General features: G+C 40.5%; 1 protein-coding gene across 1 annotated transcript in view; it reads right to left on the reverse strand.

Moving 5' to 3' along the window:
• chrm3a (cholinergic receptor, muscarinic 3a) overlaps positions 1-15542 on the reverse strand; it is a 74667-nt gene extending 59125 nt beyond the window's left edge. The window contains exon 1 of the mRNA XM_069692954.1: positions 15358-15542. The gene's annotated coding sequence lies outside the window, so the exon portion shown is untranslated. The remainder of the gene's footprint in view (positions 1-15357) is intronic.
• Between the last annotated feature and the right edge of the window lie 328 nt (positions 15543-15870).

Consider the following 15870-nt stretch of genomic DNA (forward strand, 5'->3'; position numbering starts at 1 on the left):
CACAATCAAAACTACACGCATCAGAGAGAGCAGCATAACAGCCTTACTAACCGAAAACATAAACGGATCCATAGTTTGCCACTTAGAGTGCCATTTAGGCTTGTTCTCCTTCACTTCTTTGTTCCTTCTCTGCTCTGCTGAATCAAGAGTTAATTCTGCTCAGTGACTGTGGGCTGCAAGTGACAGCACTGAATTAATGATTCATTATGGCCAGCGTAAGCAAATAGCGAGCCGGCGACGGAACAAAACGGATTTACAGACACATCCAATGCCAACCATGACATATCTTCAGCTATTAAAAAACATTCAGACACCCATGTAGAAGAATTTAAAAGCAGCGTTGGTTTATTAAACCACAGGATTTTTTTTTTAGTTTTTTTTTTAGCACATGCCAAATGTTCTGCTTGGATCCAAAGATATTTTTTGAAACTTACTTCTGAAGAAATTTGAAACCCGAAAACTTTAACGCTGGTAATCATTCATTATCGATGTGATATATTGCTCGCGCAGCCCGGGGCTAAATGAATGTTCCATTTTCTTCTCATTCAGGCCGGTTACTTGAGTCCTCACTACATTTCAGCCGCACCACATGTTCGGAGGTACAAGATATAGTATGACGGCAGAAAAGTAAGGATTCTGTTGAATCTGCGGGATGCTTGACGCTCGAGAGGGCATCATGAAATTTTGATAGACCTTGTCGAAACTATTTCAGACAAAACTGCACAATTGCAGAACGTGTCATACATGCATATTCCAGTAAGAGACACACTTCTGGTTTTACTGATGATGAGCTTTGTGACAGTTTGTGTCTAACACGTCAGACTATTTCCTCTGGTTCAGAACTCTTGACACAAAAATCATCTGAAAGCTCTTTTAAAAGTTCACACAACTGAGTCTAGAAACCTCTTAATCTCATGTATCCGCGGATCACCTCAAGGCTGTAAATTCAGCACAGCATCACAGATTAGAGTCTCGTCTCTCTAGTTTCTATTTCAGGGAGGGTGTTGTCTAAAGTTCACAAATGTTATATCATCCATTCCTCCTACCTTTTCCTATTCTGACTTTCCGTCAAGACCCAAAGGAAGGGGAGAATTATTAAATTACGCAAAGGTAATATAGGAGTTTATAAATCTCCACTCCGCACACATAACCAAGACTCTTTTCCTATGTGCTTGTGAATTTAAGAGCTTAATATCAATATTAATATTCAAATAACATATCAACAGATGTGTCAATCTTTTTAAGCCCAGACACATGAAGTTAAAAATTGGTGGTTTTATTCAGGACATATTAGAAGTAGCTACTGGTGTCTCTGGGTTTTATGGATGTACAGCAAATAATCTGCATATGTCATTGTGATGGATGAGGCGTGAGCAGAGATCGACTGACCTCACTGTTTAGAGAGGTGTTGTGTGTTAGGCTGGGCCACGTCCTGTCACTTTCCACTGACGGATGGTTGCATTGAACGTGACCACGCCCATACAATCGTAATGACGAGGCTCCGTTCATGGCACTGAGGGATGTTGTCTGTGCACCAGGAGGGTTAAAAAAGTGAATTAATGTAAAGTGTGCATGCAAGATAAAGTAGGAGAAAAAAGCGAATGCTGCAAGTCTGTGTGCGAGACTAAATTTTAAAACACAGGGAAACTATTCCTCAGCAGCACTCTGTAAGCAAATAAAGTCAGTGCATATATGAGGGATTTCTCATTTCATTTCCTGCTGTCTTCAGAGTTTTGTTACTAGGAGGGAATTGATTTTGTGTCAGACATCACCTCCAAAATCACAACAGTCACAACCCCCCTCCAAAAAAAATAAATCCCCTCATACAGACACAATGACTCACTAACAAATATGACAGATTCATGCATATTTTTTTTTATCATTCATGGGATTCTGTCACAACAAGAATGAAACAAACATATTTACAATGACCGAAACATAGCAATTATTTTCTTTGAGGTAGTAAATTGTTGCCGTTCAGACGGTGGGGAAGTAATGATAACAAACTTACATGACTAAACAGAAAATGTCTATGCTTTGGCAAATAATGATATTTTCAAATTTGTTCTGTAAAACAAAGAAAAGTGAATGTAGCCACCTGTGAAAGAATGACTGCAAACAACTGCATCACGAATTGTCATTTCATTGTTTTAATGGCTTATTTCACCAAGAGACAAAGGGATTCTATTGCAAGCTTCTAGTCTCTTATGCACTCAGTTAAAGTCATATTAGATGAATTTGTCTGGGTATTTCAGGGAGCTGTAGTCCTTGCATTTTTCCATCGCACGCGCATGCATTAAAAGAATTTAGCTACTCTGTGTTGTTCCTGTAAAATACTTCAACAGTCTGATGTCATTTTGCTGGAGAGGAGAGAGGATAGTGCAACAAACTGTAAACAAACAAATATGTTGCATAGCCTGTAAAATACTGCTTAACTCAGCATAACCTTTAAAGCTACAGGGATGCATATCATACTGTACTGAAAGGATTACCCAGTAAACAGCTGCATCCAAAACATCTGTCCAGACAATTTGTTTTGATTAAATGACCCAATTAAAACATAACTGTTTAAGGATTTTAACAGATTTCTTATTTCACCCCTCAGCTATTTTTATTCACATTCAGCGGGGAGACAAATAAATCTTGGATGAGACACCTGGCGCTCTAAAGACTGAAAAAGAGTCAAAACATACCAGTTGAGGAATTTCAACTGTCTGGAGTCTCTCATCTCATCTGTATTCCTGCCTTGTTAATGTTACTGTTCCCTGACAAAGCACTTCATACAACAGCCAAGTGGTCTGAGTCCACCAAGCCACTCGCAATTAGAGCACATAGATTTGGCAGTAATGTGATTAACTTCCTTCACTTTCACACCAGATAGTGCTTGGAATCAGACCATGGAATTAAGAAGGAGTCCTAACACTGGATTGTGAACAATGTAAATAACCTCTGCCACATCCTGATTATGATATATGGAGAGCAGAGGCCTGTGCTTAAACTTGCTGCCAAAGCTCTGATGGAATAAGAGAGGTCATTACCAAACCAGGATAATGACTCAGACTGGGTATCACATGCTCTCTAAAGAACACTTATTCATTGTTAACTCATTATATCACCTCAGATTCTGATAGCCAACGTACAAATAAACAGAGAGGGAGTGAAGAGCTCGCGAGGTTATCTCTCTCCCCAGGTGGTTCTCACCAGCTAAGGATTAAGCAGGATGTGACAGATGTAATGATATGAGTTTAAGATGACTACAAACTCCAAATGCCCCTCCATGCCTCTGTTGAAAATGAGATGTAATGAGATTAATTTAAAGAGCTTTAGTGAGGCTAATCTGGATAAAAAGAATGGTTAAATAAACATGAACAGCAAGAAAGGACTCAAAAAGGTGGCACAGCCTGAGAGAAAACTTCAAGAGCTTACTCGGGGTCATTGACAACATGGAGCCTTTTTAATGAAATATCATTGCGACCACAAGTGTGTGAGAATAATTTATCCTACCAGCTCAAAGCCTTCTGTTAACACACTCTCAGGATTTACTGCATTTCCTTGATCTCATGGGCATCTTGGAAGTTTTAGTTATTTAAAGTTACTCTGTACAGTGTAGTAATGTAATTATACCATTTATCAAATTGTTCTGATGGCATAAGCTTGTGTTAGAAAAAGTAGGCTCATTCCTTGCAGTGAACTCGGTGTCAATGGCCACACGGAAGATGCTGCCATGAGCATCGTTTTGGAAATTATCACTGGGTAGCACCGAAGTTGGAACTGTTAGTCATGCTAGCAGCAAAGCTCTGTTGATGGCAATAACTCCATCCCTTTGGTCAAGAATAAAATATCTCAACAGCGACTTGAGTGAAACCTCTTGGGCTGTTAGTATCAAACCCAACTTCACTTTGTGAAAAGATTGCCACACTCCAATGGGGATTATTTCCATTTTATTATTTCCAAATTTGGAATTTTCAGTCCACCATTTATGACCAAATACTAACAACCTCAGGTGTACTTTGTGTGCAACAACAATGGTGAACATGGTACTCATTTGACTTGCTAAACATCATAATGCCAGCCTAATGCCAACATTTTAAACCTTAAAGGTTAATAAACCTATGTACTTTTTTATGTAAAATTTTTTGATACGTGTATACTGTAATTGTTAACAGATGTGTCGCATACATGACTACTGCTGCTATTTGCTGAATATAAGCGCAGCATTTAAATATGTTACCTCCTACAAACACTTGTATGTATGTTGTATATGTTTAGTGGTATTCACTCATTCACTCAAACCTGATATAGTTTTCTCTGCAATAATCTAATAAAAGTGTAGTTTCAAGTGGATTTAAATTTGTTCTAGATTAAACATTCATATCAGCTAAAAAAAAAATCCATGATACCTTCCACTGGTGCATACACTTATAAAGGATGGTCGAATGGGCAGGCTTGCAGATAAAATGCCAGAAAGCCTCGCAAATCTGCATTGCACTTCCTAATCTTTATGAACACAACATCAGCTGTGCTCCTTCATCCTCCTCAGTGCAAGCCGGTTTGTTTGAAGCAGCAAAATTCCCAAACTAAAACTAAAATGGCGCCTAGCTTTGTGCATCTGCCAGCTTTGCTATTGCTCGACAACAAATAGCCATAGTGTCCTTCATTTTCCTTAGTTGCCACTTTCATTTGAGGAGATTTAAACTGAGCTCGTGCCAGAAATCCAGACGTATAAATCAACCTGATTTAACCATTGTATTTTCATGTTTACACCATATTTTCATCTGACTAAATATTAATAAATAATAAGGTCCTGCAAGTCCAGTGTGTTGCCTGTATATGCAATAAATATGTCCAGCTTGGGTTATGATTACATTTCAAAGAAACACTGAAGGTACCAAGCCAATAAACACTTTCCCTTTTTTCTACCAACCTTAGACTGCCAAAAACATTTGTATGGAGACAGGCCAGGCAATTCCATCCACCCTCTCATGCTTCTGGCCTGCTCATATTCCTAAAGACACCACTAAAGATAATGTACTCTGGCTGTCTTGTCCTCTACCACATCTCTCCATTCCTGTAATACCTCAGAATGTGTTAGGCTTGTTCTGCACTGATCGAAGGCTACTAAAATACTTATACAACTTTTCTTTTACAAAGCTGTTTGATAAGGCTAGTGCCCAGCGTTAGTTATTGCCAGAGGGCTTGCACAGCTGATAAGAATGAACACAAAACAGATGACTGATCCTAAAACCTAGTCCAGTGATTCATGTCATTGCACTTCTCCAACACCACAAGCTTTCATGTCATGCCAAGTTACGCACATTCCTGCGATGAATTTGAGATTATTATCACTTTGCTAAATGGAAGTAATCCCTGTGGAGGTGCTACAGGTTTACACTGCTCTATCCACAAAGCATGGAGGGATTAAAACTAGCAAGGGAAAGATGGCATTCCCTGATCAGGAAAGAAAGTGTTGACTCAAGAGACCAAATGAGAATTTTTTTGCTTTACTTGGTGGTGGCTAGGGCTGCCCTCTGAAATTTGATGAGTCGAGTCATCTGTCGGAGTAAAACCCTCAGTCAATTTAGATTCTTCTCCTGCAGGAGGAGAGTTGTGTACCCAAAGCGCACAGAGGGCGTCCGGGGCGAAGCCTCTGCATTGTGCTGAGGTTCAAGTTGAGGGTGGCGGGCTAGGATCGAGTGTCACCAGAAGGGGACACCTGCACACACACCCCAACGTCAAGTCCGTCAGTCCTTAGGGAGGCCGCGAGGAGAGCGTTGCCTAGATGGAGGTTGTAGGGGGCACAGGTTCATCCGATCAGGAGCAAGGCCCAAACTAGGGTGTGTTTTTGATGGTGACACTCCATGCTGGCCGCAGCCTCCACCAGGAACGAACGCAGGGTGACGAGAGGCCCAGGCAGGAGCGGACTCGCATGCCTCAGGGAAATCCAATTCGAAATCATGTCAAACTCTAATTGTGGGACAAACTGATGTTAAAGCTTTAATTCTCATTTCTGTCATTCAACTTTTGGGGGTGGGCAGTCACACTGCATCCTGCTTGGCTGCTACTGTAGAGGGTAATTTTTCACGGGAGAGGAGTACATTTTCATTCATTTTCATTTTATTCTAGTACTCTGTCGTACTTTAGGGGGAAATAATGTACATTTTATCCCCTTAATTTATCTGACAGCTAGTAAGAATACTTACTTTTCACATTAAAAGTTTAAATCCATATGTTAAGCTTATAAAATATGTATCAGTATTATTATTCAAACCAATTTTTAACTTCTGATACTTGGGATCTCTTACATAAAAGCAGTGCATACTTGGGGCTGCTTGTCACATTTCAGATTTCACCTCCAAACCTACCAGATGGTTTCATTTAAATACATGTTTACCATTTTAATTATTGATTACTTTACAAAAATGTATGCAAACTATACAAATTGTCATTACAAATTTGTGGATCAACATTTAATTTTCTACAACATTAATCATCTCTATTTGTGTTTAATCTTATGCATTTTATCTGTTCTTATGCATCTCATTTCTTTTCTATATTTTTAAATAATCTTAAATTAGATCTATTTTTATGTGAAACACTGTAATTTTCTGTAAAGCACTTTGAGCTGCATTTCTTGTATGAAAGGTGCTTTACAAATAAAGTTTATTATTATTATCTCATAAAATATTAAATACATGATGTGGCCCTTTGTAAGAGGATGGTCATGCCGACTGGGAACCTCTGAACTAAAATACTTAAGTGCAGAATTTGTATATTGTTATATATAAAATATTACTTTACAATTGCATCAAAATTTAAAAACTAGTTAACATATAATACTGTTTTACATTTTGAATGAAGGATTTTTACTTGTAATGAAGCATTTGTTAGATTGGCAGTTAAACTCAATGACTCTTTTTCACTGTAGATAAAAACAATCAAGAGCTATTTCTAAGAGTGCAGCCTTAAGGGAATATTTTCAATTTGGTTAATAGACTAAGAGGGTTTCCCTTTCTTTATCTTGTTGAAATCACTTGTCATCTGGTTGTTGCTATTAAGAATCACTTCAAATCCCCATCAAAGCAGTGTGCACATCTGCGCCCCTCTTACGTAATTCTGGTCTCAGATTTCAACCTGTCCAATAAAAGTACCCCAAAGTAATAAAGAATTGAACCAAATACTTCTTTTGACATCCACTGACAAGACAGCAAATTGGAGCTGCTTTAGACCCATGTAAATGCCAAGTGCCTGGAGGGCGAGGGTCCTGTTGGCTTAGACTAATTTTCCTCTACAGAGTTTAGCCAGAGGGCTTCGCTCTACATCTTGCCGTAGTCTGGTTACAAGTTCGATAACTCCCTGTTTCTTTCTCAAATGTCAATCAAACTGAAGAAAGAGGAAGACAGGCTCTGGGTCGAACTCCCTTAAAGAATGGCCCAAATTGTCACTCTTACATCTGCTTCAAAGGCAAAAAAATTAAATCCAACTCTCAACTGGAGTTGTTCGTTTGACTTCACTTTGAACATGTCATTCTAACTTTGACGTTTGTTGGCAAGTCTGGAAGCTGGTAATATTGAGACGGGCATAAAGATACACCAGAGGCAACCTTCAAGCATCATTGAGAGCGCAAGTAGAACAAACAAACTTGGTGGGGTGAATTAATCAGGTGAACTGGTGTAATGAAAACCAGCTGTGTAAACAATTGACTAAATCCTAACTGTAACTTTAAAGCTCAAAATTGTATCCCCGAAGCACGAGGGCAGCATCTGCTCAAATTCTTAATGACACTATTCAGGGGGGGGGAAAGAGTAGATGTTTTTTCTGAAGGGCTTCACAAGCAGTACTAATATGGTCAAAGTTTGGTTTGAGTAAAATTGTTAAATTCCCTTGGCAATGCAGCCAAGACACACACACAATGCAGCCAAGACACACATACAAAAAGATGTTTTAAGTGTCCAATAGCCTAGAATATCATCTATAACCATGGCCCACTACAAACAATTACTGTCACAAAAACAAAACTATACCGAACCAATGAGTGTTGGTATGTCTACGTAAATTGGTACTACTCATGAAAAGCACGACAAAGTAAACATCAACCAGTTTTTTTTATCATTACAATGTGGATAGCATGCAAATAAATAATTTTTAACTACCCTCCATGCTGCCTGCACCCAGAACTTCCCTTTTGTTTGCAGGCAAACGTACCAGCTCTCGGGCTGTTGTTTGAACTGAAGATTGTACTTCTTCATTTTTTGTATACTCACCTCCCGGGAGAGTTGGACTGAAAGAGGGACGGCTCCCTGGTGCTCAAAAATGAAATCAACCTGTTTGCCACATTGTCGACTCGATTACACTAACAACCCCTAAGAGATCATGGAAGAAGGTAATGTTCCTGTATAGATATGGAGGTGTACTGCTGGAATCATGCATTTGGGGCTACTTATATGAGCCAGAATACCTTGCGGCGGAATTATGGCATGTGGAGGAAGAAGAAGCCGCCACAACTGAGAGTCTGGCACCAGCAGCCGGTGTGGGTAGCGGAGCAGAGCTGCCCCGTGTTGGCCGCTGTGCACCGACACAAACACAACTGGAGTGCTGCAGTAAATTTCATAGAGGCCATTTTTGTTTTAGATAAAGTTACTGTATCTACAAAAGAAGGGCCACAAGAATGTGCAACATTTCACCAAAGCTTTGGGTTACATAGGAAAGGTGAGTCCTGTAGACATATTTACAATCCCCCCCAAAAACCTGGAAAAAAAAACAACCAAAGCCATCGAGCCAAAACAGACATGTGGGCATATTTTAAGCAATAGCAACAGCGTTTTATTACAAACACAGCAACATTGCAGTGTAAAACAATACTATACACATTTTAAGCCTGTCCAATGGGAGTGACACGGGATGGACATTGGAAGCCAGCGTCCTAGTGATTTCTGGTTGTTGTAGGTTCAGCAAAAAGTAAAGCAACAGCCCTTTTTCTCTGTTGTCTCTGGTCACATTGCATAAATTTCCAAATTATTTGCATCTTTCTGCTGCATAGTCATTCAAGTTTTATGAAAACAGCATGTTTCTAGTGTTGAAATACCACTTTAATCTGAACACAGGTGCAGAGTTTTGAAACTACGGGACGCGCTGCACAATCTCGTTTCTAGAAACGCTGCTGTTTTGCACAGAAGCTCAGGCCAAATCTTATCAAAAACACAGTTGGCAGCAACTCAACATAAATGTCAGCTCTGACAGGTTGGCACAGTGTCCAATCAGCAACTTCAAATCCCCCATCAAGGTGCATAGCAATGTGAATAATCTTCAACAGTGTCCTTCATCTACATCTACAGCTATGATAATTGTCCCAGTAGAGTCCATTCAGTCTCTCCTCTGCCACATGCTGCTTCTCAAGTACTTCATGATTAGTCATGCTTTTTAAATGTGTAACAGGTGTTAAAGGAAAGAGTGATGCAAAAAAAAAAAAAAAAGGGCCTAAATTTAATGCGTCTAAAGAAACAACAAAGTAGAAGAGCAGACTCAGTGCTGAAAAAAGATTAAACACAAATGTTCCATGAAAAGGGATACACTGAGGTGATTTCACTTCAGCACGGGGCAAGTCTATGTGTCACCACACTAGCTATTACGCTGACATTTCTGTCACTTGCACAAGTGACATTAAAAAACTTTGGGCTGATCTGACGTGGTTCACGCTCCCTCGCAAACAGTCTCTTATTTCCCCCAGAGGAAAAAAAAAAAAGAGACCGACCAAAAGAGTGTGAAATGAAGAAGGCTAAAAGATCAAATAATTTGTTCGAAAGTTCCTCACCTCTCCCCAATTTCTGACATGACTTGGAGATGGACCATTACAAATGTAAAAAAAGAAAGAAAAAAAAAGTGATTTGTTCGGGATATGCATTGAAGCGGGGTGCCTGCCAATTTGACTCACTTGATGTGAGGCCGATGAGCTGGATTACAAAAGCGAGAGGGAGTCAGGCAGAAACAAACAACTGGAAAAAATGAAAAAGAGGTGCAGCAGGTATTTTTAGGTATTGATGTAACAATCATTTCAAAGCAGAATCCTAAAAAGAACCTACTAATGAATTCTGACAGGAACCTAATCTAATCTAACCTAACTTTACACTGGAACCATTAGACTTCAAACAATTTCAATTTAGTTGTAAATTAGGATATCCTTGTTGTGACATTAATGAAATGGGATTCATCTGCCATCATCTCGCGCTGATAATGAAAATGTATCCTTCGAATTCCCGGAAATAGAGCACAGTCCTGAGCATATATTGGATTGTGCATAGAAGAGCTAAAAGTAAAAAAAAAAAAAAAAAATGTATAGCACAAATAACAACAGATGTTTGTTTGTCTACACTGACACCTGTCACAAGTAATCTTCATGTTGAATTTAAAAATATCTTTATGACTATAGATGTCCATTTTAATGGCTTATATGTATGATCTAGCCATTCTTCTTTATGTATAATAGCCCTGCTTTAACCCAACAGTGCTCTTATTCAGTGCATACACTATGGCACAGTATGTGGTGTTCTTTGGATTTCTTGCAGTTCGAAGGATTCAATGAAATATCCCGCTGACACGCATAATTGTCAATTTCTAATTATATCCCACAACTGCAAAGTGCATCTATGCCTTAATCTTGGCAATGGCTTCCCTCACGGTGTCGCACAATACATTTGATGAGTCAAAGTATTTAGCACATTGTACATCAATGGACCTTTATCTTTTTGGTTGAAATAAAAAAGACAACGAGTGAATGTAAGTAAGTACATGTAATCTTTGGAGAATTCAGTAATGTGGAAAATATTCCAAGAAAACTGCTTTTCAAGCATCAAGACACTGTTTATCAAAAAAAAAAAAAAAAAGTGCATTGTATCATAGCATCATTTTGTTTGCGAGTCGACCTCATTTAAAAAAAATTTAAATAGTTGAAAACAGTTGGATCTTCTCTTTTCTTCCCTGATAGCTGAATCATTTTAGATTTGCGCCTTTCCTCTTTCCTACTAATTTCCCTTTATCCACAGAGGAAGTTCACCCATATTTGTAGGCATCTCGTCACTGTTGTCAGGATTATTAGCCATAGAACATAATGAAAGTGAACTGTAATTGCTATCTTATTAACACTTGAAACTGAAGCCACCAATCTATACATAAAACTCAAGTGGTAGGCCAGCCACAAGGCTTGTAAGACGACTAAACATGCAGCTTATGTTACTTCAACATTATGAAGTTATGAAGAGCACATTCTGGTTAAACGTTGTTTGTTTTACATAAACTGCAATGTTCCAGAGCTACTGTGGATATTTTGTGATACATCAGTGCTATAGTGAGGGGAACAAAAGTGCACTGTATGTTTTGTATGAGTTTAATGTACAAAGCAATCTTTAATGTAATCAATACTGCGTGAAACTACATTAGCTCGGAATAATAAAGAAGCCAACGATGGCGGCAACATTAATTGGAATTTAGAAACATATGGGTGAATTATTGAGAGTTTGCGGCAGGTCCAGGCAAAGTCTAATATCCATCATCGTCATAATTTCTCCCTTCCTGTACCAGTCACTTCTCTCCAGCATCTGAGTTGGAGCCAATGCAGGTGCACTCTCTGTTAGCAGTTTCAGACTCACAGTATACATACTGTAATTAACCACTTCTCTGATCTCAGTCGCTGTCTATTTTTTCTCACTCTGTAAGTACAGCACGGCTCTCTTTTACCTCGAGTCCATCCCTATGGACCGCTTCTCAAAATGATGGAGGATAACTTGTTATTGACTTATTTGCTAAGAACAGACAGAGTGCCGGCATAAGAGAGCAGTCATATATTAGGCATGAATCTGAATTCCCTCAAGTGAGGTTTACTTTGTTGAGAGAGCAGAAGGAAAGGGAGTGAGACAGTGTGAGGAGAGGCAGCGACACATGACAGACGGAGAAAGACACAGAGAGTGATGGAAAGAGAAAGAATAAAATCAAACGGAAGAAAGAGAAAGGGATAGAGCGCGACGGGAACATTAAATGGGGCAAAAAGAGAAGACAAAAAAAAAACAAAAAAACAGAACAAAGATTACTAGTGCTGCAGAGTGCAGCAGGGCTTGCTACACTTTTGCAAACTGAATGGAAATCCTGGTTTGTGTTTCTTAGTGTGACACTGACAGTTACAGTGCACAGATTCAAACGTGCACCCAACAGAGAGCGTATATACATTACATGAACCTATACCTCCATGAGTCACTCGTCATTTGCCTCACTGCCCCAATGCCTGACCTTTGAACCACAACTCACTGGCATAATCTTGATTTGTGTTTGCTGTTGTGTGCCGAACATACACAATATCCTAAGGTAAACATGGAGCCGCGTTGTTAACGGCCCTGAGGTACACATCTTATTGCCACTGATAGGGACGGCCCTGGCGAAGCTTATGACAACTAGTAAAGGTCAGTGAGTGATGACTGTCAGTTTAACAAACACGTTATGTTAGCTGCAAAGGCCGCAATTGCATCCACCAGGCGCCATTACTGCAAGTAATATGACCATGAGAAGACAAAAAGAAATGCTCAGTCAATAAAGTTATATGCATTGGGGGCCAATATAATTGTAATCAAACCTCTTGGTATGTATTCTATCTAAATTAACAGCCAAAAGTGTATTTCTGCTTAAAGCGTCAAAGACGTCAAGCTGATTATTAGGCCACCGAAGTCTGTCAGTGTCTTCCCAGCACTGTGTCTCTGAAGCAAAACAGGCGCTGTGAATGTGGGACAACAACAGTAGCTGCCCAGAGAAAAGAGACAAAGACAAAGAGGCACAGCGCTTGCCTCATAAGGCTTTACTGTAATCACACCCTCCGGCAGCAAGTCTACTCACTGGAGACGGGAGAAGGAGAGCAGCGCTGCATAAACACAGCTGTTTATGGACAAGTTGATTGAACAGGCATTGATTGACAGCCTCCAATCTGAAGCTGAAAACACACCTCTCACCATGAGCTCGGGAGATCTCCAACAGTTCAAAGTTTGCCTCATCAGCTGAGACACTTCAAGGCCAACTACGAGAGATTTGCGTAATTTTGTTTTAATAACTGAACTGAGAAAGAAAAGTTCGTGCTCCGCATGCACTGTCTAAAGATAGACACCATGCTTCGCTCCGTTGTGGTCTGCATGGCTTGTGAAAGTGGATTAAACAGGCTTCAACATCAAGAAGAGCTCTAATGAAACCCAATGGGGGAGTTAGCCCGTCTGTTTGGCCAGCTGACTCCTGTAAAATACCCATAACTGTCTCCTATTGCCTGCTCTAAAAGTAGCCTGGTGGTGCCAGTCGGTGTGCACTGCAGCTTCAGGGTTATACTGTTGTACTGATGCCTTTGTCTGGATCACACTTTATTTATTTCACCTGGTGTTTTTGTCATTGTATTTGTATTCGACCTGTATTGTTTTTGAAATGACACCACACCACACCACACCACACCACTGTCTGTGTCAGCTTATTTCCTAAGAAGTCTTGTCACACTTCCATTAAAAACTATAATAGAAAACCTGGGGATTTATGTGAAATTCTTGGCTGGGGGCAGTGATTTACTGGAGTGTTGTCGTCACTGTGAGCTTCAGATTTTCAAAGCTAGACTTAAGATTTTTGTTCCAGGTGCAGATATTCAGAGCAAGCGGCTTGCTATTACCGTACAGGCATCTGAGCGCTATTGATCGTCTCAGCAAGAACGCAATGAGGGTATTTCCCAAGATGTCAAACCATTCTTTGTAATGACTGACCTGAATTGTAAAGAAACAGCTTGACTTCAAGTTCGTGTAAACTTTAGAGGAATAACACCTCAGTAGAGAATTACAAATGACAGGTTAACCTTCCACTTCACAGTGGTGTTTACTCTTTTCAACAGCATCTATACATTTTGGCTTCAGACTAATAAACCAAAAGTGTCAGCATCTGTGCAGCCAGCCAGAAGCAGCTCCCACACACAACAACAGGTACAGCAGAAGGTAAAAGCAAAGACGTTTTCATCCTATTTGGAGTCATCTAGACCCCTGTCACCGGGGGCCGGCGCTGTCAACGTACTGTCCTCCACCCAGAGCCCATTTGGGAAAGTCACTGATGATAAATACGGTACCAACATCGTGCACAACAAAACCATCTATCACAAGGAGAAAACCTGGAAAAATAGTAGTCAACCGATATTGACCGGGGCTCAAACAATACATCACACCACTGTTCACCTTTCCCTCTCGTGTTTTTTTGTTTTTTGTTTCTCTTTTCTCAGCATCCTCCACTGCATCCTCCACACAGGAGGCGATGGGAAAGTCACAATCATCCAAACACATTCCAGCTCTGCCTTTAACAGAATGGTGACAGACTGCACGTTCACCATGACACACAACCTGACTGAACTGTTCCCTAACAATGGCTTTGTGGATATATTGATATAAAAACATGCTGGCTGTGTTGATATATGCAACATATAAAAATGGTAAACTATCGAGGTTAACGGCTCCCATGAATAGTTTGTGATTCATATACAGCTACCGTGTTGTCAAACTCGCACTCTGGCTCCTGGGATGATGAATAACTGCAGCCGTGGACTTAAGGGAAAATATTTGACCCATGGCACAGATGCCATTCCCTCCGTTCTTACTCATTACCCAGCACAATGTCACGGTACACCCAGGTCACCGAGAGGGAACATTCCTCCACATTCCCATGTATGCACATCATAAATAAACAGTCACCTCAAATCATAAAAGCTTTCCACTACCCCATGTAAGGAAACAATTAATTGTCCTGCCTGTCAACAGCAATGCAGTAACTAAGTTCACCACAATAATGACAAATGTGCCACAAGACGGAGAATACGCACGAAATTGCACCCATGTTGGAGACAATGCTGTTCTTATTATGCATTAACTTTCACTTTGTGGAATTCAAGATATGAAAACAAATATTTCCCGTGGTTATATTCAACTTTGCAAGTGCGTATTGCTTGGGAAGCCCCGCAGTCTCTCAGGAGGAGAGACATCTGAGGAGAGCTGAGGGTTGGGCAGCAGGGATGCTGAGCCGAGCTGCAGGGGGCACAGCAGCAGCACTTGTTTGCCAAACTTGCATTTGAAGAAAGGCACATCCAAAACATGCAATACTATCCGGAATAGAATATTTTCGCTTTGGGGACATGCACGTGCATCTAATCGTAGTATTATTCTAATTTCTCTAATTCTAACTTCAAAGTGCAGTATTGCGCGACGAGAAACGTGGCACGACAACGCGGCTGTAAACCGGGGAAGATCAAGAAGATCAAATCCTTCACTTTGATGAAATATTTCTAAAACTTTCAGTTTTTGTGTTATTCCCACCTACCTCATATCATTCACTGTTGCGCGCGGTGACAAGCAGTACAAGTAGATGGAAAAATGAAAATCCAGTCAAACTTGTCTCGGGTCCATGTTTGGCACAGCAGCAGTACGGCAGTCCAATCGAGTTACATGTGGAGGGCTAACGGTACTCAGCTAACGAGGATCGCCACCTCCTACCGTCACCGAGCCGTGGATAGGGCGGCGGTGTGAGGAGCACCGCGGGATCTCCAAGGGCGCACGGAGAGGCAGCGCGTCAGGATTGGTCAGGGGAGCCATGACGCACCGGCAGGTGGCACACCCGTCGAATAAAAAGTCCAGATTCATTCATAGAGAACAGCTCTGGGGAAGTGAGGGAGCTCAGAACGCACACCGGCAGATGAAAGCGACAAACATCTGAGAGTCAAGCAAGCATTTCAGGGTCTTCCTCATTTTCAGCTTTGGCTGTCACATAAATTAAGGCTCTACGGTTTCATGGCAAAAGCGTCAATGTGTTTGATTTTACACAAAGAATTGAGCA

This window comes from Brachyistius frenatus, unplaced genomic scaffold, assembly GCF_029030835.1.
Source record: "Brachyistius frenatus isolate BFR_SWC_R1_liver_20210118 unplaced genomic scaffold, ASM2903083v1 Contig_13, whole genome shotgun sequence".
In the NCBI taxonomy this organism is placed as follows: Eukaryota; Metazoa; Chordata; class Actinopteri; family Embiotocidae; genus Brachyistius; species Brachyistius frenatus.